This window comes from Marmota flaviventris, chromosome 4, assembly GCF_047511675.1.
Source record: "Marmota flaviventris isolate mMarFla1 chromosome 4, mMarFla1.hap1, whole genome shotgun sequence".
Taxonomy (NCBI): Eukaryota; Metazoa; Chordata; class Mammalia; order Rodentia; family Sciuridae; genus Marmota; species Marmota flaviventris.
This window is the reverse complement of record NC_092501.1, coordinates 152,629,663-152,652,790: the sequence shown is the minus strand read 5'-3', so window position 1 is coordinate 152,652,790 and position 23,128 is coordinate 152,629,663. Positions and strand designations below refer to the sequence as shown.

General features: G+C 41.6%; 1 long non-coding RNA gene across 2 annotated transcripts in view; it reads right to left on the bottom strand.

The window, feature by feature from the left end:
• LOC114095582 (uncharacterized) overlaps positions 1-23,128 on the bottom strand; it is a 39,940-nt gene that overhangs the window by 4,805 nt on the left and 12,007 nt on the right. Inside the window, exons 2-5 of one of the 2 annotated variants that reach the window (XR_011707423.1) lie at positions 14,736-14,771; positions 8,884-8,997; positions 4,861-4,927; positions 1,481-1,685 (exon numbers count right to left, since the gene is read on the bottom strand). This is a non-coding gene — a long non-coding RNA (uncharacterized lncRNA). The remainder of the gene's footprint in view (positions 1-1,480; positions 1,686-4,860; positions 4,928-8,883; positions 8,998-14,735; positions 14,772-23,128) is intronic. The other variant, XR_003583283.2, reaches the window with a different exon arrangement.

The window sequence follows — 23,128 nt, the reverse complement described above, 5'->3', positions numbered from 1 at the left end:
GCCCTTGACTGTGCCTGTGACTAACCAAGCTTGGAATGAAGCTTAAACTGCTAGGAAATGCATCAGAACCCATGAATGATATGGAAGTTTTAAAAGTGATAGCAGATGTCACAATAAGGGCGGACAGGGTGGAGGCATGTGTGGAGGCTTGAGGAGAAAGAACAGGCTTGGAGAGTTAGCTTAGAGTGGGAGAGTGAACTGAACCACGCACGAATGGTACCGTTTCCACATAAGGCTGTGGTCATGTCTCTGAATGAGGTGAGCCTGCCTGGGGTGGCTGGATTCTTCTGCAAAGCAGAAGACAACTGGTGTGGCTGTGATGGAGGACTGAGTTCCTTCCAGACGACAGAGAGGAAGTGAAGAGTGTTTTCCAGGAGTGATGATGATCCTGGGCTGTGCCATCCAGCTGGACACTGCCGGCAGGACAGGCTGGGGGTGATGGACAGGGTCTCAGTGAGACCTGAGAGCTGCTCAGAGGGATGAGGTTGAAGGATGAGGGATGACAGTGAAGGAACAGCATCTGAATTTGAGGTTTTAGAGGTGGCACCTGATGACAAGAAGGTGCAGGGTTTGTCCATGGATTGGGTGGCTGAGATGGAGGGGGGCGGGGAGATGACTGAAGAGATGGTTAAGGAAAGGACAGGTCGGAACGTAAGAGCCGATGAACTGGGGTGGGGTCAGGAGAGCACTCTTGAGGGACTGGGGACAGCGAGGACATTGCTTGCTACAGAAGGCGACAGGAAGAGCGGGGTGTGGTCTGAGGGCCAAGCATCAGGCAGCTGCTGTCATTTTGCAAGAAGAGGAGGGGAAAGGCCTGGAAGGTGAGGTGCGTGGAGACAGAACCTCTTGGAACCCTCATGGGGCCATCGCTCATGGCAAGGAGGCGGAGTCTGTGTGGGAGGAAGGTGGGAGCCTTCCAGTTCACCAGAGTCAGCCAGGGCTTCCGGGGAACTCCGTGGATGGGCCTGGCATGGATGAGGGTGGGGAAGGGGATCCTGTCAGAGGATGTCCTGAGCAGTTTGGGGATGACACCTTCATGACTTGAGAGACCCAGGATGGGAGTCCTGACTTATTTTTTAAATCAGTCAGTTGTTCAAAAGACTTTTTGAGAAGTGTGAAAACATTGAGGGGACCAGACTGGACCACAAAATGAGACTCAGGCGCACACCTGTGATCCCCCCACCACCACCCCGCTCGGGAGGCTGAGGCAGAAGGATTGAGAGTTCAAACTCAGCCTCAACAACAGCGAGGCACTAAGCAACTTAGAGAGACCCTGTCTCTAAATAAAATACAAAATAAGACTGGGGATGTGGCTCAGTGGTCCAGTGTCTCTGAGTTCAATCCCTGGTAACCACATACCCCCCCCCCAAGAAAAAAAGAAAAAGAAAGAAAACAGTTAATTTTGGTTCAGTTTCAGAGGTTTTAGTCCAAGGTCGCTTGGCCCTGTTGCTTTGAGGATTCTGCTCTTTAGGATACTCACAGATCGGTGATGAGGAAGACTTCTGCTCAGGATTTTCTGGGGGACATGTGGCAGTGTTCCTTTCTGTCACCCCCAGTTCTACTGCTTTGCTGATGAAGAGGGATCTCCATCTCACTTGAAACTTTCAAATCTTTCCTACCTGCCTTCTTTTTCCAGCTCCTTTCTCAAATATGTCTTTTTATCTTCAGTTCTTCCTCCCCCACCCCTAATAGATAAAAACAAATACATTACTTTTCATTAACAGATTCACCTGTTCTTTGCATGGACGTATGAAAGTGGAGGAAAGTGAGAAGTGAAAAACTCAGAGGGATGATATAAAAACCCTTGGAGGATTGAGAAATGGCCAACAGGCACATGAAGAGATGCTCAACCTCACTAATCACCAGGGAAATGCAAATCAAAACCACGAAAAGATATCGTCTCATATCCATTACAACAGCCACTTCCAAAAGGACAGAAGAGTGTTGGCAGGATGTGGAAAAACTGGAACCTGAGCTCACTGTTGGTGGGACTATGAAAAAATGCGGCTGCTATGGAGAACTCAAAAATACGAACTACCACATGATCCAGCCGACCACTCAGGGATATATACCAAAGACCACTGAAAACAGGATCTCAAAAGACACTTACATACCCATTGTGTTAGTCAGTTTCTGAAACTCTAACAAACACATTAGGTGATCAGAAGTAGTCAGGTGCAGGGATATCAGCTGCAATTCTAGGTTGCTACTCAGGAGGCTGAGGTGGAGGATAGCTTGAGCCCAGGAGTTTGAGACCAGCCTGGGCAATGGTGCAAAACCCCATTTCAAAACCAGGAGAGGAGGTTTATCTTGGCACATGGTTTCAGTCCACGGTTACCTGGTCCTGTTGCCTGGGGCTGTGGAGAGGCAGAAGATTATGGTGGGGAATGAGTGGCGGAGCCAATGGCTTAGCTGTGGTGGCTCAGAAGAAAAGGGAGAGAAGGGGCTGGGCCCCAATATCCCCTTCAAGAGCACAGCCGCAATGCCCTCACTTCCTCCCACTAGGTTCCTTCTCTTAAAGATTCCACCACCTCCCAGGGAACACTCATCCAAACCACAGCAACTGTGTCCACAATACCCCGGGGGCAAAGGCAACTCAAATATCCATTGACAGATTATAGGACAAAAAAAAAAAAAAAATGGTATATTTATATCGTGGTATCTAATTTAATTTAGCCTTTTCAAAGGAAGGAAATCCTTCCATATGACAAGGTTGACATGCCTTAAGGACTTTAAATAAAATAAGCCAATCACAAAAAGATAAATGTGGAGCTGGGAGTGGCAGTGCAGGGCTGTAATCCCAGCCACTTGGGAGGTTAAGGCAGGAGGATTGCAATTGCCAGGCCAGCCTGGGCAATTTAGCCAGGACCTGTCTCTAAATAAAAAATAAAAAGGGCCGGGGATGTGGCTCAGTGGTAGAGCAGCTCTGAGTTTAAGTCCCAGTACTGAAAAAACAACAACAACAACAACAACAAAAAAACGGTGGGGAGAGAAGATAAATGCTACAGGATTCCACCTACATGAGATAGACAGGAGTCACTCAGAAACAGGAAGTAGGACAGTGGTTCCGGGCCCAGAAAGAGGAGGATATGGGGAAGTTGTTCTGTGGATATAGTTTCAGTCACTCAAGATGAAGATGTTCTAGAGCTCTGTTGTACAACAATGTGCATAAAGTTAACCTACTATATTCTACACTTAGAACTGTGAAAAGGGTAAATTTATATTCTGTCTTTTCATTACAATTTAAAAAATCTGTGAGGCCCACTCTACAACATGGATAGACCTTAAAGACATTGTTCGAAGTGAAATAAGCAAGGTCAAGAGAGAACACATGCTGCCTGATCCTACCTAGAGGAGGTGCCTACAGGAAGCAAATTCACAGCCACAGAAAGTGGCGACCAGGGACTTGGGGGAGGCAGAGGGGAAGTTAATGGGCACAGGGTTTGGAAAGATTGATGAGTTCTGGAGATGGATGGAGCTGGTGGCCCAAAACTGTCAATGCCCTGCATTCCACCAAAACTTGCATTTGACAATGGCTAAAATGGAAAGTTTAGGAAAAGAAAAAATAAAATAATCTACAGAAGCTCTCTAGGAAGCTGGGTCAGCTGATTTATAGATGGCAGAGAAAATAACAAAGGTCAGGAAGAAAATGTTGAGATGTAGGTCGTCCCTTCTGTCCATCTAAATCACATCGTCTCCTGGTGCTGAGGATCGAACCCAGTACCTCACATGTGCCAGGTCCTTATCTTCAGTTTAGCAGTTCAAAGTTAGGAGATTGGATTCCAGGTCCAAGAAGAAGACTAGCGTTAAAAATCAAAACTATATCAAAGGAACTATTAAGAGCACTAGATTTTTTTTTTCTCTGCAATGACATCAGTTTTTCTTTTTTTCCTTCAGGGAAGCTTGCCAAGAAATAAAATAAAAAGCAGGTAATTAAGAACTGGTGTTGTTAACAAGCCTTTTCTGTTTTCATTCATAATAACAGAGCACCCAGTTTCCATATGGGAAAAAAATTATTTCAATGATTAGTGCAAAACACGAAGAGGATGGAATTAATTGACGATCCCCTTTGGCCTTTGCCAAGTTGGCTCCAGGAGAGTTTGGCAGGGTATAGGGAACGGTTCTCGGAGAAATCAGATTAGACAAAAAAAAAATTCTCACAGCAGAGCTCTCCAGGGAGGGGGAGCAAAGGGATTAATAATTTGACGTGGGGGTCACAAGGGAGCCTGTGAAAGACATTGTTGGTAGGTGCAGTACAATGTCCCCCAGAGCCAGAATGGAGGAAAGAGGCTCTTCCTACAGCTCGCCCAGGACCATGCCCACCTTCAGGGATCTGCCTCTATGCAGGCATGTGTGACGACCCTTCTTTTACAGATAACAGCTGTCTCTCAGAAACTCAGCCAGGAAAAGGCTCCTGTGCCACCACAACCAGTCCCCTGATGTGTGTGTGGGTTCATGCCTGAAAGGTGGAGAAGATGATGAGGCGTCTGAATAAGAGTTCTTGGGCCTCCCAGCACCATCTGAACCACCGCCCCAGCCCTGCCCACCCTCATCTTAGCCCTCTCTCCCGTCTGCCATGAGACTTCCCCTTCACATGCATTCTCCAGAGTTCTACCTCAGGGTCAGAGAACTTACAGGTTGTTCAAAGGCATGTCCTGTCATATGTGAGCAGCTTACCCGTGAGAGCAAGTGAAGGAGGGGAGAGGACAGAAATGATGAGGGCCGGGGGGGGGGACTTTCTACTTCTTTCTGCTTTTAAGTTGAGGTCCAGGGCACAGAACAGAGACAAACACCATGGTCTTTCCACCTGCACTGCCCCCACCCTATGACAGGTAGGAAAGGTTGTCTTAGGTGGCCTACCTCCACGTTGGAGCCCATCCTATCTCTGTAGGTGGTCAGTTCTTCAGACTCCCTTCAAACACAAGTCCTTTTTAAAAAAAAAAAAAATCTCTTTTATTTATTTATTTACTTACTTACTTATTTTTATGTGGTGCTGAGGATTGAACCCAGAGCCTCACGTGTGCTAGGCAAGCTCTCTACCACTGAGCCCCAACCCCAGCCCCAACATATGTCTTATTGCTTCATTTCAAACGTGAGGTGGAAGATATTAGGTTAAATTATTGCCTAATAATGACAAAGGAAAAGGAATAAAATCAAGATAAGACTGAGGTTTGTTTATCCAGTGTTTAAAAGAGCAGAAAAGAATTTTTCCAGAAAGTCATGTAAAATTCCAAAGCACAGCCAGCACAGTGGCGTATGTGGGTGATCCCAGGAACTAGGGAGGCTGAGGCAGGAGAAAAGCAAGTTCAAGGCCAGCCTGGGCAACTTAAGGAGACCCTGTCTCAAAAAAACTAATCAAAAGGAACCGAGGTTGTAGCTTAGTAGTAGAGCACCCCTGAATTCAATCCCCAGCACTGAAAAAAAAAGGAAAAGAAAAGAAAAGAAAAATCCAAAGTGCATTATTGAACTAATGGTGTGGGAAGATTTATAAAAGGAAGCAGAGATCATTGATACATGATCTTAGGTTCAACGAAAAAATAAATGTAATTCCAAATTAATTGTACTGCTTAAAAAGGTTGATGGGCCATAGTTGTGAAATTCTATATTAAGATTTTAGCAGGTAGCTGATAAAAGTTAGTACGGAATAGAAACAGACATAGTACTGATCTCTTCTGATAGCTTCAGGATGACTGGATGACGTTAAGGTGACTTAAACGCAATGTTATGGCTTGAAAATGAGGTGCCCTCCAGAGCTTCTGTGTTAATGTGGGAACGTTCAGTTCAGAGGTGAAATGATTGGATTGGGAGAGCTGTAAGCTAATCAATTCATCAGAGTGTGAATGAACTGACTGAGTGGTAACCATAGGTAGGTGGGGCATGATTGGAGAGAGGGGTCACTGGGCATACCCTGGAAGAGTTCATCTTCTGGTGACCACCTTCCCCTTTGTCTCTCTGCTTCCTGACCTTCATGAATGGACCAGCTTTTGTGTGCCATGATGTTCTGCCTTATTTTGGACCCAGAGCAATGGAGTTGGCCCACCACAGTCTAAACTTCTGACTCTATGAGCCCTAAAACAACTTTTCCTCCTGTAAGTTATTCCTCTCGGGTATTTTGGTCATAGTGACAAAAACCTAACTAATATGTGTTTTGTTCTCAAATTTTATTTCTTAGATATGCACATTGGAGTATCTACAAGTGAAATTTATATATATAAATTTGTGTTAAAGTACTGGAGTCACACCAGCAAAAGCAGAATGTCTAATAAAACAAATGTTAATAATTGTGGAAGCTTGTACCGTGGAAGATTACTATATTATTATCTCTACTTTCGGTTATGTTTGAAAATTTCCATAATAAGTAATTAAAAGGTCCTTCCCATCATTGGACATGAACAAGTATTTGTTGAATAAAAAAGAATAACCAAAATAATTTTCCTAAGCTTTAAAATTGCATCGTGACTATATCCCCACCCAAATTTCTAAAATTGCTAATTTTCAAATTTATCATTGTTGCTTCTAGAATCCTGTTTTCCTTTTAGATCCTTTATTTATTTACTTATTTAGATACGTTTTTTTCTTTGATTCCAGCACTGCAAAAAAAAAAAGAGAAAAGTATATTTGTAAGTATATCCAGGAAATGATAAGCCTTCTCTAAATAAGAATTTCAAAACCTTGTACTGTTCCCAAAAAAAGAGAGAAATATTCAATAAGAGTGGGAATTATGGGCATCCTCATCTGGTTCTTGATTTTGATTTCTAATCAGAAAAGGTAATGTTTGAGGGGCTGGGGATGTGGCTCAAGCGGTAGTGCGCTTGTCTGGCATGCGTTCCATCCTCAGCACCACATACAAACAAATATGTTGTGTCCGCCGAAAACTAAAAAATAAATATTAAAAATTCTCTCTCTCTCTCTCTCTCTCTCTGTTAAAAAAAAAAAAAAGAAAATGTAATGTTTGACATGATTTTATCACAGGTTCCCTTTAAAAGGTAAAGGGATTTCTCTTCTAATTATAGTTTCCACTTTTGGATGGATGAGGAGACCTAAATATGGATTTGTACTGAATGTAGTCAAATGACTTTACAATCTATTAATGGAACCATGTAGATTTTTCTCTTTATATCTGTTATATGATAAATGACATTATTTTCTGCAGTTGAAGGACAAGATCACAACTATTTACTTTAGTTTGGATCTTAATTGGTCTTATTTTGATTCTAGAACCAGATGACACTTGATTTCATAAAATAGAGTCAGTATTCAGAGAAGAGGCCGTGTTAGAGACAGAGAAGGCTAAAGAAAAGAAAAACAAGACATGGGAAGGGGACTGGCCATTCAGGTGCTCTGCCTTAAGGTGAGCTAGGGAGGCAGAACAATGGAAAATCACTGGTTGCTAACTTCAGTGTGTGTAAGGATTGAGGCAGAGGGAATTTTCATTACCTAGCCAATGGAAACTGGCCTGACTGGGAAATTAGCCTGTTATCTCTCTAATCCTGATTTCTCAGAAGGTCAGAATAAGGAGAATGACTACATTTTAATCATATTTATTTTTTTCTTTTCTTTTCTTTTTTTTTTTTTTTTTTTTTTTTTTGTGTGTGTGTGGCAGGGATTACAAATAAACCTGGTCTATTGGTACCCCGTGCAGGAGCTGAGTTCAACACAAGGGCCTCCTGTGATTTACTTATTTTTGGTGCTGAGGCTTATAACTGGCACATGCTAAGGTAGTTCTTTGCCACTGAGCTATACCCTCAGTCACAGGATCTTGTCATTTTTATATAACAGTGGTGTTAAGTCATCTTTGAATTGTTGAAGTAAACTCATATATTATTAAAATACATTGCTGGATTTCATTTGCATTAAATTATTTTATAGTATTCTATTATGATTTTTAAAAATCCCTTTTTAATCTTAAATTTAAAAATTGGGGCTGGGGATGTGGCTCAAGAGGTAACGTGCTCACCTGGCATGCGCAGGGCGCTGGGTTCGATCCTCAGCACCACATAAAAATAAAATAAAGATGTGTGTCCACTGAAAACTGAAAAATAAATATTAAAAATAATTCTCTCTCTCTCTCCTCTCTCTAAAAAAAATTAAAAATTTTGCCCTTTCTCTCTGTTTTCTTTCTTTCTTTTTTTAATTTTAATTAATCTTACCAGAGAGAATAAAGTTTCATTTCCCAATATATGTCTTTGGGTTTATTTTTTTGCAACTTATTTATTTATTTATTTGTAAGATGGACAAATAAAAATTGGATATACCCACGATATACATGATGATTTGGTATATGTATACATTTTGATCATTACCACAATCAAATTGATTAGTGTATCCACCACAACACTTGGTGCAGATGATGTTTTATTTTTAAACTTTGCATTATGGCCAGTATAAGTTCTCCATAAGACATCAATTCTTTTCATTATTTTGTGCCCTAAGAAATTCATCAAAATGTCTCATCTGCACTTCATAATTCTCCATTTACCAGACACACAATTCTCTGTAACTATTAGATCAAGCTTGCTTAGTTTTATGTCTATATTTTGTATTTGATCTAGAGTTCCTAAGGGGAAAATATGTTAAAATGTCTTGTTATAATTATAGATTTATCAAAGATTTTTGATACTTTTGACTTGTACTATGCAAAATCATTAGATACATGCAAATTCAATATTGTTTTAACTTTCTGTGACTTAAATAATCCTTCAGGGTTGATCCTCTTTATCCCAAATGCTTACTATTTCTCTCTTCTCTACTCCCTCCTTCACTTCCTTCCATGTTTGGCCACAAAGTCCATCTTATTCATTACTGGTGTGTGTGTTAGTTCAGCCTGCCGTGACAAAGTACCCTAGACCTGGTGGCTGAAACAACAGAAATCTATTTTCTCACAATTTGGAGGTGGCTGTTCGGGATCAGCATGCCAGTGTGGTTGGCTCCTGGTGAGGCATTTCTTCCTGGCACAGCTGTTTTCTCACAGTGTCCTCACATGCCCTCTCCTGTGTACTTGGAAAGAAAAAGAGCTCTGATTTCTCTTCTTCTTACAAGGACACAAATCCTCTCAAATCAGGGCCCAACTCTGATGACCTCATTTTAATTCCTTCTATAAGGACATCCTCTCAAATACAATCACACTGGAGGTTAGGGCTTCAGCTTAAGAATTTTGGGGAGGGAAGTACACCAACATTCAGCCTATAATGGTTGTAGGTGTTCATTTTGTTGGAGGGGTTACCGTGCTTGAGATTGAACCCAGGGCCTCATGCATGCTAGGCAAGTGCCCTACCAGCCCTCAGTCTATAGTGTTTAATACCGTTAGCCCAACTTTATTTTCAAAAATATTTTCTTGGAATATCAGTTTCCTTCACTTTAAACCATTTTTAATTTGTTATATTTTATGTGAGTTTCTTGCATATTTAGGTGCTATTTTCATATTCAATTTGAAATTTTCTCTTAAGAACAATGATAAGGGCTGGGGCTGTCGCTCAGTGGCAGAGTGCTTGCCTACCACATGTGAGGCACTGGGTCAATCCTCAGCACCACATAAATAAATAAATAAATAAATAAATAAAGTAAATGTATTGTGTTCATTTACAACTAAAAAAGAAATTTAAAAAGATCAATGATAATACATATATAAACATATGTGTAGAAAATACCATATGTAGTGTTTCAAATTTATCATATTTAAAAAAAAAACATTAAACCCTATATCTACATAAATATTTCTGTTTATTGTAAATTATTTGTCATTTTGAAATCCTATTTGAGATGTGGGCATCAGTTCTATAAAAGACTCAATTTCTCTTTACAACTGACCATTCTACCTATTCCCCTTTATGTCTCCTCCAGGTTCATACATTCTGTCCTCCATTTCTTTTAATCAGTCTTTCTTATTTTCCATCTCTCCATTTCTCTGTGATAGAAGCTGACTAGTTTCAGGTGTCTTTTCTAATTCACAAATTCACTTTTTAGCTATGACTAAACTTCTATTAATCTCATAATTCAGAGTTTAAAAATTGTGGTGGCCTTTCTCTTTGAGAGTCTGTTCAGTGTTGGGGATTGTCAAAGGTGACTTTCTAGTTGTTTTAAGAAAATCCCCTCAAACTTTCATGACTTAGGGCTGAGGTTGTAGCTCAGGGATAGAGTGCTTGCCTAGAATGGGTAAGGTGCTGGGTTTGATTCTCAGCACCACATAAAAAACAAATAAATAAAAAATACATAGGTTAAATTCTTAAAAAAAAAAAAAAACCTTTATGATTTATAAGTGGTAAAATCTGAATTCAGATCTAGATGGAGTCCTGGTGCCAGGTCCTAGGCTGTCATTCACTACATCATTGCCTTTCAACAAGCAGGCCCTTCCACTCTGTCACTCTTTGATCCTGGCTGCCATGAGGTAAGTAGCTGCCACTACCATGTGATCCAACCAGGATGGGTTGCCTTGCCACAGGCCCAAAGTCAATGGGGCCAACAAACCATGCTCTCATACTCATTCAAAGTAGCCCTTTCTCCTTTTAAGTTGTTTATCTCAGTTTGTTTTTTTTTTGTTGTTGTTGTTGTTACAGTGACAGAAAATTAACACCAGTGTATAACAAGCAAAATAACAAGCAAAGTAGAAAACATTCCTAACTGCTAATAGTCCTCATTTCTGTAACTGATGAGCAAGCTGTAGTTGATATTTTAAATTTTTTTCTACTATCCATTCCATCTCTCCTTGAATCACAGCCAGGAAACTTAGATGAGTGGGATTATCTATTTGGTGGTATGACCTAAGTTTTCATTCAAGAAGGATCAGTATAGTGTATATAATGGATAAATGAGTCCCAATTTTGCAACATCTAGTCTCTAGCTGTTAAAGAGGTTGCCAGTGTATGACCAAGTAGTTAGCAAAATTAAAACATTTTTTTACATTTTTTTATTGAAATTCATAGGAAAGTTTGTCCTCTGTAAATGACTTTTGTTCAACCATCTCTAAGTGTTTCATACATCTGTACTTGTCCTCTTGACTTAAAAGTAGAGAGAAGGAGGTGAGGAGGGAAAGGTTCAAGAACAAAATGGTCATATTTGAAGATACCTCAGATTATAACCATTGCTATGTGTGTAATTTTATTTACCAGGGCTGTGTGCATAGTGGACAGGTTCTTATGTGGAATATCTAGTCTTTTTATATATTTAGAAGTGCTTGATATATTTAAAAGTACAAGTAGTAGAATTGAAACTTTTTGTAAACAGCTTTTAAAAACGGATGGGAAATACTGTATTTGGAATTGCCGAACCTCCTCTTAGCAGAGCACTGTCCATACTTGTTCACTGGGTTGAGGGAGGCAGGAGGGAAGAAGTTGCAAAAGGTGTTTTGTGCCAGTATTCTGGAAATGTTCAGCTTACTCGTTGCCCTGTAACGTGTATTTCATTTAACTTTGCTGTACTGTATATATTGTATATATATTTGGCAAAGGAGTCCTAATTTTATAATCTAGTCTCTAGATATTAAAGAGGATGCCAAGGTATACATAAAAAAAAAATCAGAATCCTCAGTCTCCACCCTTAATTGGGTTAACCCAGCCATTCTTTTAACTACTAGTACTGGATTTAGAGGTCTGAAGTGGCATTCCTGAGACTCCATGTCCTTTTTTTTTTTTTTTTTAATTTGATCTTCCCTGTCCAAGGGCGTAGTGACAACACTATTATCTTCTTATAGTTGGAATTGACTACTCCAGTCAGAAACAGGCCTCCTTCTTGCATATCAGTTCCAAGGCATGAGAAGCCCCAGTCAGTCAGTTCACTTGGAAGCATTGATAGGTCCCCCAATGGGAGCATTTCTGTCTTGGATAAAGATAGACCTCTAAATTTGTAGACATTAAAAATACAGGATCGGGGCTGGGGGTGTGGCTCAAGCGGTAGCACGCTCGCCTATCATGCGTGCGGCCCGGGTTCAATCCTTAGCACCACATACAAACAAAGATGTTGTGTCTGCCGAAAACTAAAAAAATTAAATAAATAAATATTAAAAAAAATACAGGATCAGGAAGCAAATTTCAGGAAAACAGTATTGTAGTGAGAGGAATTATTCTCATTTTCAACACTTGGTCTCTGAACTAGTGTTTCTGACGGTGGAGAATATTATTTTGGTTGGTGAGACAAAGCAAATACCACATCCTATGAACATCATTCCAGTCTAACAAAGTGTTTTCAACCAGGCAAAAGTGTCTAGTCTGCTCAGATATGGGAGAGAGAGTGCTTCTACTCACAATGGGCATTTAGGGGCCTTTGGTGTTTTGAGATTGTTTTTGAGATTTGTCTGACTCTATACAAATAAATGTCCCTTTTTCAACACTCAGGATTTAAGTTCTTCTCAAGTCCTGCCCACACTGGAAAATGGATAAGCTTCTAAATCAGTTTATCTTGTAATTCTGCAACTCAAACCAGCAGAATGTGGGTTTCTCTCAGTCCCGTGGCTACAAGAAACCAGAGATTTTTTTCAGAGGACCTGGAGAATTTTCAGGTTCTCTGGTTGCCCTGGGTTTATCGTTTTCTTACTGTAAGGCTCTTTGGAGCAGTCAGAGGGAGCCATCCAACCTCAGGGTCGTTGTACCATTATCCCCCCCAAATATTGAATGAAGCAGCTACTCAGAGTTCCAGAGCTTTCCCTTCAATAAACATTTCATCCTGGACAACCAAGGGCATAATTTAAATACAGGTTTTACCACTGCCTGCCACAATCTGCCTGAGTCCTATTTTTCATTCGCTAAGAGGTCATCACTGTATTGCAGCCCAATCAGTTTGATGATCAATTTCAGATTTCCATTTTTTGCTTTTTGGTTTCTTTGGAACCATTCTGGTACTGAATTGCATTGGTTAGTAGCCAGTCCAGGAAATCCTGACTCTCTATTTTGAAATTATTCTTCTAGACACAGTGGTTCACACCAGTAATCCCAGCTACTCTAGAGGCTGAGGCAGGAGGCTCAAAAGTTTGAAGAGTAAGACCATGGGTTTCTTGTATACTGCAGCACAGGGTGGGGAGTCTATGTGAAGAAGTTCCAAGGAGAGGGAGTAGACGGGTTCTCAAGTATTTTATTGGAAAAATGAAGGTGGTATGTCCGTGTATGCACTTAGACCTAAGGAAGCTCACATGGCTGGCCTTAAAGGCTCTCTCTACTACACTAAGGGTCACACTGATGATTCCTTCAGGCAAATGACCCTGCTCTCCTCCAGTCTTTGGCACTTATGTACATTTGACCTCTGTGTTTGTTTATCTTTCTGTGAACTTATCCTGCCCTGCCCCCGCCCCCCGGGGGATTTCAGTCTCTGAGGACAAGAATCATGAATTATTTTCCTATCTAGACTTTTAAACTTAAAGGACTATGGTGCCTGAGTAGATAAGAAAAAAAAAAAAGTGTCTTCATTTACCCCATGAGTTTCCCTTTGAGGTCAGAAAACTGAAATTATAGATTTAAAATAACTTAACACAGCTCACATGGTAGTAATAAATGATCAGCAAAGAGCAAGTCTAAAGTGAATTATTATTAAAGTCAAAGTGTCAGGTTTTTGTTTGTTCCGCAGCCCTAGGGGATGGCCATCTGGGCTACAGGGAGAAAGGGCTCAGGGGTGGGGCTTGTTTGGGGTTTTCATAGGACTCACAGCTTAGTGAGCCTTGAACCTCAGAGGACACTTTGGACTTGGACTTTTGAGTGATGCTTGAGCTGTTGAAACTTTGGGGACTCTTGACAACTAAATGAGTTTTGCATTATGAGATGGATATGAGCCTTTGTGCCCCCTGGTTGAATGTCATGGTTTGGGTCTGAAATATCTCCAAAGCTTGACCTCTGAAGTAACAGCATTCAGAAGTGGGACCTTTGGAGGTAATTGGATCACAAGGCTCCACCTCAAAAGTGGATTAATCCACTGATGAACTCATAGCTTAATGGCCTAAAGGGAGGTAGTGAGAACTTTAGGAGATGGAGCCTAGTTGGAGAATGGGGCCTAGTAGGTCAGTGGGGTTAGAAGGATATATGCATGGACCCTTCCTCTTGCTCTTTCCTATCAGCCACCATTAGGTGAACAGCTTTCTCCATCATGTGCTCCCCACCCCCACCATGATGTCACGCCTCACACAGGCCCAGAAATAACAAAGTCAAGGGACTATGGATTGAAACCACTGAAAGTGTAGACCAAAATAAACCCTCCCTCTCTTTTAAGTTGCTTCTCTCAGTTATTTTGTCATAGCAATGGAAAACTAACTCACTGCCAGAGTTTATTCTCACCACATAAGAGTTTTAGTGTGATGTTACCTGGCTTTAACACAGAACTTTGATAGATGAATTCAGTCACATACACTTTCTGGGAATGTTGGATGGGAGTAAGTAGGGCTTTCCTACTTCTGGAACTCTTGGAGGGGAAGAATGAGCATACAACAGCAATCACTTTTATTTTGATATTTTTCATTGCCGGAGGTTGAAACAGGGCCTTGCACATGCTAGTCAAGTGGTCTACCAATGAGGTATATCCCCAGCCTAAACAATGTTATTTTGATAAGGAATTCTCCCTAAATGATAAATAAATAAAAATATATGTACAGAACATCCTTATATGTCAAGTAGCATATCACTTAAAAATGTATAGTGATAAGTTAAACATCTACACCATCAATCCAATAATCCAACAATGCACATAAACTGGAATTATTTTTAAAACACTCAGTACAAAACTAGGGAAGGATGTGGGGTACAGGTCAGGCATGGAGTGCTCACCTGGCAAGTGTGTGGTCTTGAGTTCAACTCCTAGCACTGCACAAAGGAAAAAAAAAAAAGGAAACAGAAGAAAAAAATTATAAGATGATAATCTCTTTGGGCTGGTGTGAAGATCAGTAGTAGAATATTCTTAGCACTTGTGAGGCCTTTGGTTCAAATCCAGCAGACAAATACCAAAAAAATAACAACCTCAAATCTAACCAAATCAGTAGCCACATTAAATGTGAATGGTCTAGACATCATTAGTTAAAAGCCAGAGATTAAATAGAGAAAGTTACATGCTACCTATAAGAAAGAAAATGCATTTTAAATATAATGACACAAACAGATTGTTGTGGTTTGGGTTTGAGGTAGTTTCCAAAAGCTGCTGTGTTCATGCAGGAATGTTCAGAGGGGAAGTGATTGGATTGTGAGAGCTGTAACCTAATCAGTCCATCCTAGTTGGAGTGGACTGGCTGGGTGGTAACTGTAGGCAAGGGGAATGTGGCTGGAGGAGGTGGGTCACTGGGGTTGTGCCTTTGAAGGCTTTATCTGCCTGAGGACTCTCCCACTCACTTTGCTTCCTGGCTGCCCTGTGTGAGCAGTGCTCCTCCACCACGCCCTCCCACCATGATGTTAATCTCACCTTGGGCCCAGAGCAATGGACTTGGCTGATCGTGAACTAAACCTCTGGAACCATGAGCCAAAAATAAAAATTTCTTTCTCTAGATTGTTCTTGTAGGTTATTTTGGTCACAGCAATGAAAAGCTGACTAACACACAGGTCAAAAGTAAAAGGATAAAAAAAAAAAAAGATAAACCATGCTAATATTAGTCAAAGGAAAGCTGGAATGGCGATATTAATATTAGGTAACTTGGGTTTAAAAGTAAAGACTATTAGGGCTGGGGATGTGGCTCAAGCGGTAGCGTGCTCGCCTGGCATGCGTGTGGCCCGGGTTCGATCCTCAGCACCACATACAAAAACAAAGATGTTGTGTCCGCCGAAAACTAAAAAATAAATACTAAAATTCTCTCTCTCTCTCTCTCTTTAAAAAATAAAAATAAAATAAAAATAAAGACTATTAGCAAGGATGAAGACCAGAGGGACAGCTAATCTAGAGGGCATAATAGTCCTTAACATTTTTGTGCCTGATGTTAAAACAAATGTATGCAGCAAGGAATGATAGAACTGCAGAGAGAAACAAATAAATTCACAAAGTTATCAGAGATTTCAAATCTCACTCTCAATAATTCATAGAGCAAGTGGAAGGAAGATCAACAAGGATATGGTAGACTTGAACAATATCAGCCAATTTGACTTAATTGACCTTTGTAGACTCTCAGAGAATGTTTAACAAGATAAACCATGTTTTACATCATAAAACAAGTCCAGTAAATTCAAATGGATCTAAGTCATATCAAATATGTTATCTAATTACAATGGAATTAAATTAGATATCAGTAACAGGAAGGTATTTGGAAAACCCTACTATTTGGAAACTAAACAACACACTTCTAAATGACCTATCAATCAAAAGAAGAAATCAAAAGGAAAACTAGAAATTATTTTTGACTAAATGAAAACAGGACATAGAATTTATGGGATGACACCAAAACAGTCTTTAGGGAAAAGTTTTTAGCAATAAATGTTCATATTGGAAAAGAAAAGATCTCGAATCAATGGAAGATCTCAAATCAATGGGCTTCGTTTTTCCCTTAAGGAACTAGAAAAGAGCAGTGGGCTGTAACTTAGTGGTGGAGCACTGGCCTAGCACATGCAAAGCCCTGGGTTTTATCTCTAGTACCACAAACAAAACCTGGAAAAGTTCCAGCAATTGAAGGGGTGAAGGAAAGGTCCCATCTGCCCTCTGAAAGTTCACTGAAGGGCTGGGGATGTGGCTCAAGCGGTAGTGCGCTTGCCTGGCATGCGTGTGGCCCAGGTTCGATCCTCAGCACGACATACAAACAAAGATGTTGTGTCTGCCGAAAACTAAAAAAATAAATATTAAAAAAATTCTCTCTCTCTCTCTCAAAATAAATAAATAAATAAAGTGAAAGTTCACGGAAATGAACTGAAGTTAAGCACAGACAAAGGCAAAGGTATCTACCTGCGAAGGAAGAAAATCAAGCGCGGGAGTCATATACAGAGTATAACCTCTGAGAAAGGCCAGATGGTTGAGGCTTAAATGGCATTTTGAGTTACTGAAAGAAATAGGGGCTTGGGAATTCTGTAGCAAGTTAGTGATACTGATCAATCAAAATTTAGAAACTCTCAAAGTAGGGGCTGGGCTTGTAGCTCCATGGTAGAGCACTTGCCTAGCATGTGTGAGGTACCAGGTTCGATCCTCAGCACCATATATAAATAAGCAAAATAAAGGTCCATTGACAACTAAAAAAAAATGTCTTTAAAAAATAAACTACAAAAGTAAAAGGAACTTTATCAGAAGATGGGGTCCATTCCCCATTCTTTGCCCTGTGCATTGCTTCCTTCTGATTGTTCCTGAGTCATATCCTTTTATAATAAATTGGTAAGTGTAAGTATCTCCTTGAGTTTTGTGAGTCATTCAAGAAACTTGTCAAACATGGGGAAGGGATCATGGAACCCCAAATTTGCAGACAAGTGAAAAGTACCAGAGGCCTGCATTTGTGATTGGCATCTGGAGGCGGGTTGGCCATGTGGGACTGGGTCTTTAGCTTGTGGGGTCTGACTCCAGGTAGAGTGCATCAGAATCGAGTTGCAGGACACCCAGATGGTGTGGAGAGTGGGTTGGTGTGGGAGTAAACCCCCACTTGGTGTCCGTGCTGAGTGAGTATAGAGAAACTGATAGTTTGGGCTTTGTTTTGTTTTCATTTTGAAATTTGAATCTGAGCCAGTATCGATGCTAGCCAGAGGAAGGACCTGGTCCTGGAACAAGTTCCCACCACCAGCAGCAGGGCCAGGTGGCAGCTGAAAAAATGTCCACTGGAGCAGAGCTAAGAGTGTTTTAATAAACTTTGGCACTGTCACCTAACTGTCTATAGATCAGAGGGGTGGGAGTCATAGAAGGGGGCTGCTTTGGGACAGGACTACAGTCATAAGGACAAAACAGCTGGGGTGGAGCTCAGGGTACAGTCCATGCCTAGGACACATGAGGCCCTGGGTTCAGTCTCCTGTCCCCAGATAAATACATAAGAAGTACTTGATGCTTCTGGATTGTTGGGAGGTAATAGTGAAAAGTCTGTTTAGACAGGACAAAGTAAATGTACCTTGCCTGGGAAACAAAGATGGTCTTTGTCCCTTGATGCTTTAGGTCTGGGGTCAACAATGGTGTCTCCCATCAGCTGTCTGCCCTCCTTTGAGGCCCTTCAGCCCCTGCCCAGCTTCCTTCCCATCGCCTCAGAGGGGAGGAGAAAATGGCTTCCTTCCATCCTCCTGAGTTCCTGGACTCAGCTACAAATCAAGTTGGCATGTGAGCATGAGAAACCCCATTTAATTACATGCTCACACATGGAAATCCCATAAAAATATGAGACTAAAGAAGAGCCAGATGACTGAAGCCTACACAGCATTCTGAACTCTGGGAAGGAGGAGCCGAGGCTTCTCGGTTGTGGGAGAAGGGAGAGAAGAAATGTGTGGTGAGTTCATGGTGCTTGTTAAGCCGATCAAAGGCTGTCGGAGACAATGGTCCAAAGCAGCTTTCTCCTGGCATAGGTACCAGTACTAATGAAAATGTCCTTTATAGATGTGAATTTTTTTTGTTAAATGTCAGCTTTTCAGAACAACTCCTTTGCCCGCAGTTTCTTAAAATAACCAGCTAAGAATCAATCTGCCTGAGAGAAATATTTTGTAGTGACATGTCCTGAGCCCCAGCAACCCCATTCCCCCGCCACCCCGCCAACCACACACACATCTGAATGTCCTAGGATGTGCTCAACTTTCTCTGGGACCCTTATTACAACCGTTAACTACACAAGCCTTCCAGTATTGCCCAGGTGAGACATGGGCCACCTCCCTCCTCTTTGCATCCTCCCTAAAACGCCTTAGGTAACTTCTTGGCACTTTTAGGCCTGCTCTTGATTTCACCAGAACAAAAACAGGAGTTGTGTGGCACAAAGGCCAAACACTTGACGAGACTAGGTGGGCAGGTCTGTGAACCTCCTTAAGGAGGGCCCTGACACTTAGGGCCCCTTCCTAACTACAGGAGGAATCAGGTTCTGCTCACTGGCTCTCAGGAGGGTGTTCAGTCCTCAGCCCAAGGTTAATGATAGCCTTAAGGAACTCTCATTGGCCAATTAAGAAGCATGGATTTTGATTTTTTTTTTTTTAAGTGTCAACCCAGTTGTATTTAAGGTTTGAAGACTTCACAGTTCATGGAAACTTCAAGACAGTTTCCCTTCACTTTTTTTCCTGTGCTAGGGATCAAATCCAGGGTCTCATGCATGTTAGGCAAGTGCTCTACCACTGAGCTCTATCCCAGACTAGTTCTGCCCACATCTTAGCAAAGAGGTTTCTACATTATATTACTATCTATATTTTTGAAATCAGGCTTCATCTCTGTTTGAAATTGTCTTCTTTGAGTGATGTTAGCTTTCTGATCTGAATCAGTAAATGAACTATAAATCAATAACTCCTGGTGACTGTTATGAAACCAAAAAAAAAAAAAAAGTTTTCTTTCAACAGAATGTTTTTGCTAAGTCATCCTTATCTCAGACTTTTGAAAGGAAAACACAGTGCCAATTTTGCTGGAGTAACCCCCTTTTGAACTTTTGACTCTATTTGGTTTCAAATTCCAAGTGGGGTGATCTCAGAGCAAATAAGTTATAGAGTCATAAGTTAGTAGGCAAGAGTGAGGGCATGGTCCAGGCTATAGCAGGACCTTTTGGATCCCAATATGTAGCCTCAGGTCACTCACCATGTCTTTAAACCTGTGCCCCTCCTGGTGGTGCTTTTAGTAATACAGTTTAAAGTCAGGGTCTTTTGGTGTTCTCAATTCAATGTGAAATGCAAGATAATGTGTCATAATAAACAAACTCTAAGTATGGAATATAGCTGAGTTGTTAGATATTCCAAGATAAGTACTGACTTGAAGGTTCCCTACCACTCTTTTTTTTTTTTTTTAATGTCCAAATGATCTAGTAAGAAGAGGGCACTCATCTTGGGAAGCGTTCTTGAGACCCCTGCTGAGCTCCCAAATGGACAGGAGGACTTTAGCAGCAGCAGCACCTAAAGCCAAGGAGGAGCCAGGAGGCCACATCTGGAGGGACACTAAAGTAAATAGAGCCTGTGGAGGTCCTCTGAGCCACCAGAATGCAGCCTCAGTGGTGACTCTCCAGGCCCCGGCTTTCAATGTTTCCATGATGTTAAAAACTGAACAAGGCAATTTGTTTGTGTATATTAGATTCCTCCTGGGAGATTCTGTAGCTGTCAAAAGTTGAGGGAATTAAGTACTCCCCGACAGTCTTATTACTGGGTTATGGGGAGAGCTGATTTCAGTTGGAGTGCTACCACACACAGAGGCTCTTATTAGGAGAGCACTGTGAGTGAGAGGAATAAAAACAGTTCTCATAACCTGGTCTATAAACTCCAAGAACCCCAGCTGTCTGTACTTGTCGGGGCTTTGACCGCCTCTCAATTGTGAGGTCAACTTGAGGCAAAAGCAGCAATTTAAAGGCAAGATTTAGTCAAAATTCCCTAAAACCATGAATGGGCACACAGGACCATTTCAGAACCGTGCCTTGGGGTCCATTCCAAAAAGAGGAGGAAATTCTTCCAAAGTCTTACTTAAACCCTGTTCATGTAAGGTGTGGTCCATGTGATTGTATCTGAAATATTTCAGTCTGTGCATATCTTGAATACTAATGACTCCCCAAAGAGGCCCATTTCTAGCATCCCATGTGCCGACCAGAAGACATCCATCTGTACTGTGAAAACACATTAATTCATACTAGGTTTGTCTGCTTAGGAGCACTATTTAAACTTGGTTTCTGGGCTATAGTAGTACTGTGTGGCAGGGCTTATCATTTGGGTCTTAGTTTCCATACTCTCATCCCTCCTAGTCCCAATCTGTTGTGGGTTGAATTGCATTCTTAAAGAGAAGTTGAACTTCTAATTCCCTATCCCCAACCCCATACCTATGATTATGATGTTTATTTTGAAATATTGTCTTTGCCGGTATGATTGAGTTGATTAGGGCGGCCCTAAATCCAAATGACTGATTTCCTTATAAGGAGAGATGAAGAGACATAGACTCACAGGTAAGATGAAGGAGGAGATAGTCAGGGAAGGAATTCCAATGATTACTGGCAGAAGTTAGGGAGAGGCAAGGAATTATTCTTGCCTAAAGCCTCGATTTTGGATTTCTAGCCTCCAGAATTGTGAGGGAATGCATTTCTGTTGTTCTAAGCCACCCACTCTGAGCTACTTGGTTATGACAGTGCATTATTTTGTTTGCTATCAATGAATTTCTTCATCAGAATAGATTTTGGAATAGAACGTGTGATCTGGAATAGGCATTAGCAAGCACCATAGATGGTGGAGCTGGCAGAAATAAAGGTGCCCAGGGAAGTCAAATCCCAATGCCGAAGGTGTTTATTCCACTGAATGTGAACACCTACCACTAGGTCACCAGCTGGTGCCTGGAGATATGGTACCACAACCAGGTGTCAGGGCTGGTTGTCGCTAGGCAAGATGGACACTCAGTAGAGACAGAAGCCAGGTCAGCTGCTGCGAGGGAGTCTGTGCTATGGAGGGAGTCTGTGCTATGGACCCATGTCTGGCTCCCCTCCTTTGTCCCTTTGCTCATGAACTCACTATGTGTGCCTGGAAGTGGCTGAGCAGAGTTATGCTGCAGCAGGGATTCCTCATTTAAAACATCATCAGCAGTGAGGGACTTCCATGAGCGTTCACAGGGGACAAAAGCAGAATCTCACTGTGTCACTTGTCATCCATCTCTTCTCTATAATTTGTTATAAATCTTTCAACCAATTAATTTCTACCATCTGGCTCAGATTTTAACCATGACAGACAGGTGAAATGAAAGAAAAAGAGAGAGGGAAAGAAGGAAAAGAGTGAGGGTGGGGAGAAGGCGGTCAGCAGATAGGCTGGCTGTACGGAAGGAAAAGGTAAACCAGGAGAGAAGGCTGAGAGGGAAGGAAGGGGCTAGACCCTGACCGCGGCCTTGCTTTCCAGGCAAAGCGGGTAAGTGACCTGCTGCATCACTCAATGTTTGCCCCCAAAGTAGATTTCCCATCACTTCATTCAGCTCTTTCCTAAATGTGGCTGTGAATACTGAAGCCACTCACTTCTCCCTGAGAGAAGCTTTATGTACCACCTGTTTCTGTCTCTTGTGCAGGTGCCTCAGGGTGAGGGTCTCAATGTAGTAGACCAGACTGATGCTTGGACGGTAGTGAGATGGCAAAAAGGCCTCTGAGACGAAATCATGGCCCAGAACCGGGAAATTTGTCTCCCGATATCATGATTACGAAGGGAGGCTGTGTTCTGGTCAGATAGGAGCCTACTGTCTTTCATGTTCTCTGTTTATCAGGTGAGAGGAAAGAAGTTGCCCGCTCCGTAGCCATGTGTGAGGTGCCAGAGGCTGTGCTGGTCTCCGGTAGGAAAGAGTCATATGTCACAGCAGCCTTAATTAGAGTGATCATCTGATTAAGCTTACAGTAATCCTCTGTTTGTAGTCTCAGCCCATCTGACTTCTGTACTCACTACACTAGGATGTAAAAAGAATTACTGCTTATAGGACAGTTGGTGGAGTATTTTACAACGTCTGAGCTTCTCTTTTTCCATAATAATAGAAACTTTGTTTGCAGCTTGGCACGTGGTCACCCTCCCTTTTGGCTAAGACTACCCATGTGGATTGTGAATAGAAGACAGGTGTGCTCAAACTGAACAGTGTGTGTGTGTGTGTGTGTGTGTGTGTGTGTTGCTTCCCCTTTTCAATTCCTACTAACTGGAAGGAGATTGTAGATCATTGGCATTCCTGCAGCCAAAAAGCCACACGAACATATAAGTTCCTTTAGGGGGTTGGTACAGACGATGAAGAGAAAAGTTCTCTTTGGAAAGAAATTAGAGTTTTCTTGGAAAGAAATTAGAACAGTTGCCTGAGAAGAAACATCTCCTAAGGTTGAAGGAGAATGTGCCTGGGAGAACCAGAGAGAACAAGTGAGCTAAGAATAGATGCTTAACAACGCTGCATAATGCTGGCAGATTGCATGGAACCCAGATGGAGGGTCAACTATTGAACTGGGTGACATGCAAGTCATTAGTGACCGTCTAGCATTTTCCCATGATTCAATTTCAGGTTATGGATTTTGGGCAAGAATGCACTGAAATGATGTTGTGTCTTTATGAGGAGATACATAATATAGATGTGCTTTAATGTGGGGAATATTAACTCCATGAGTTTCTTCACTGGAAACTTAATA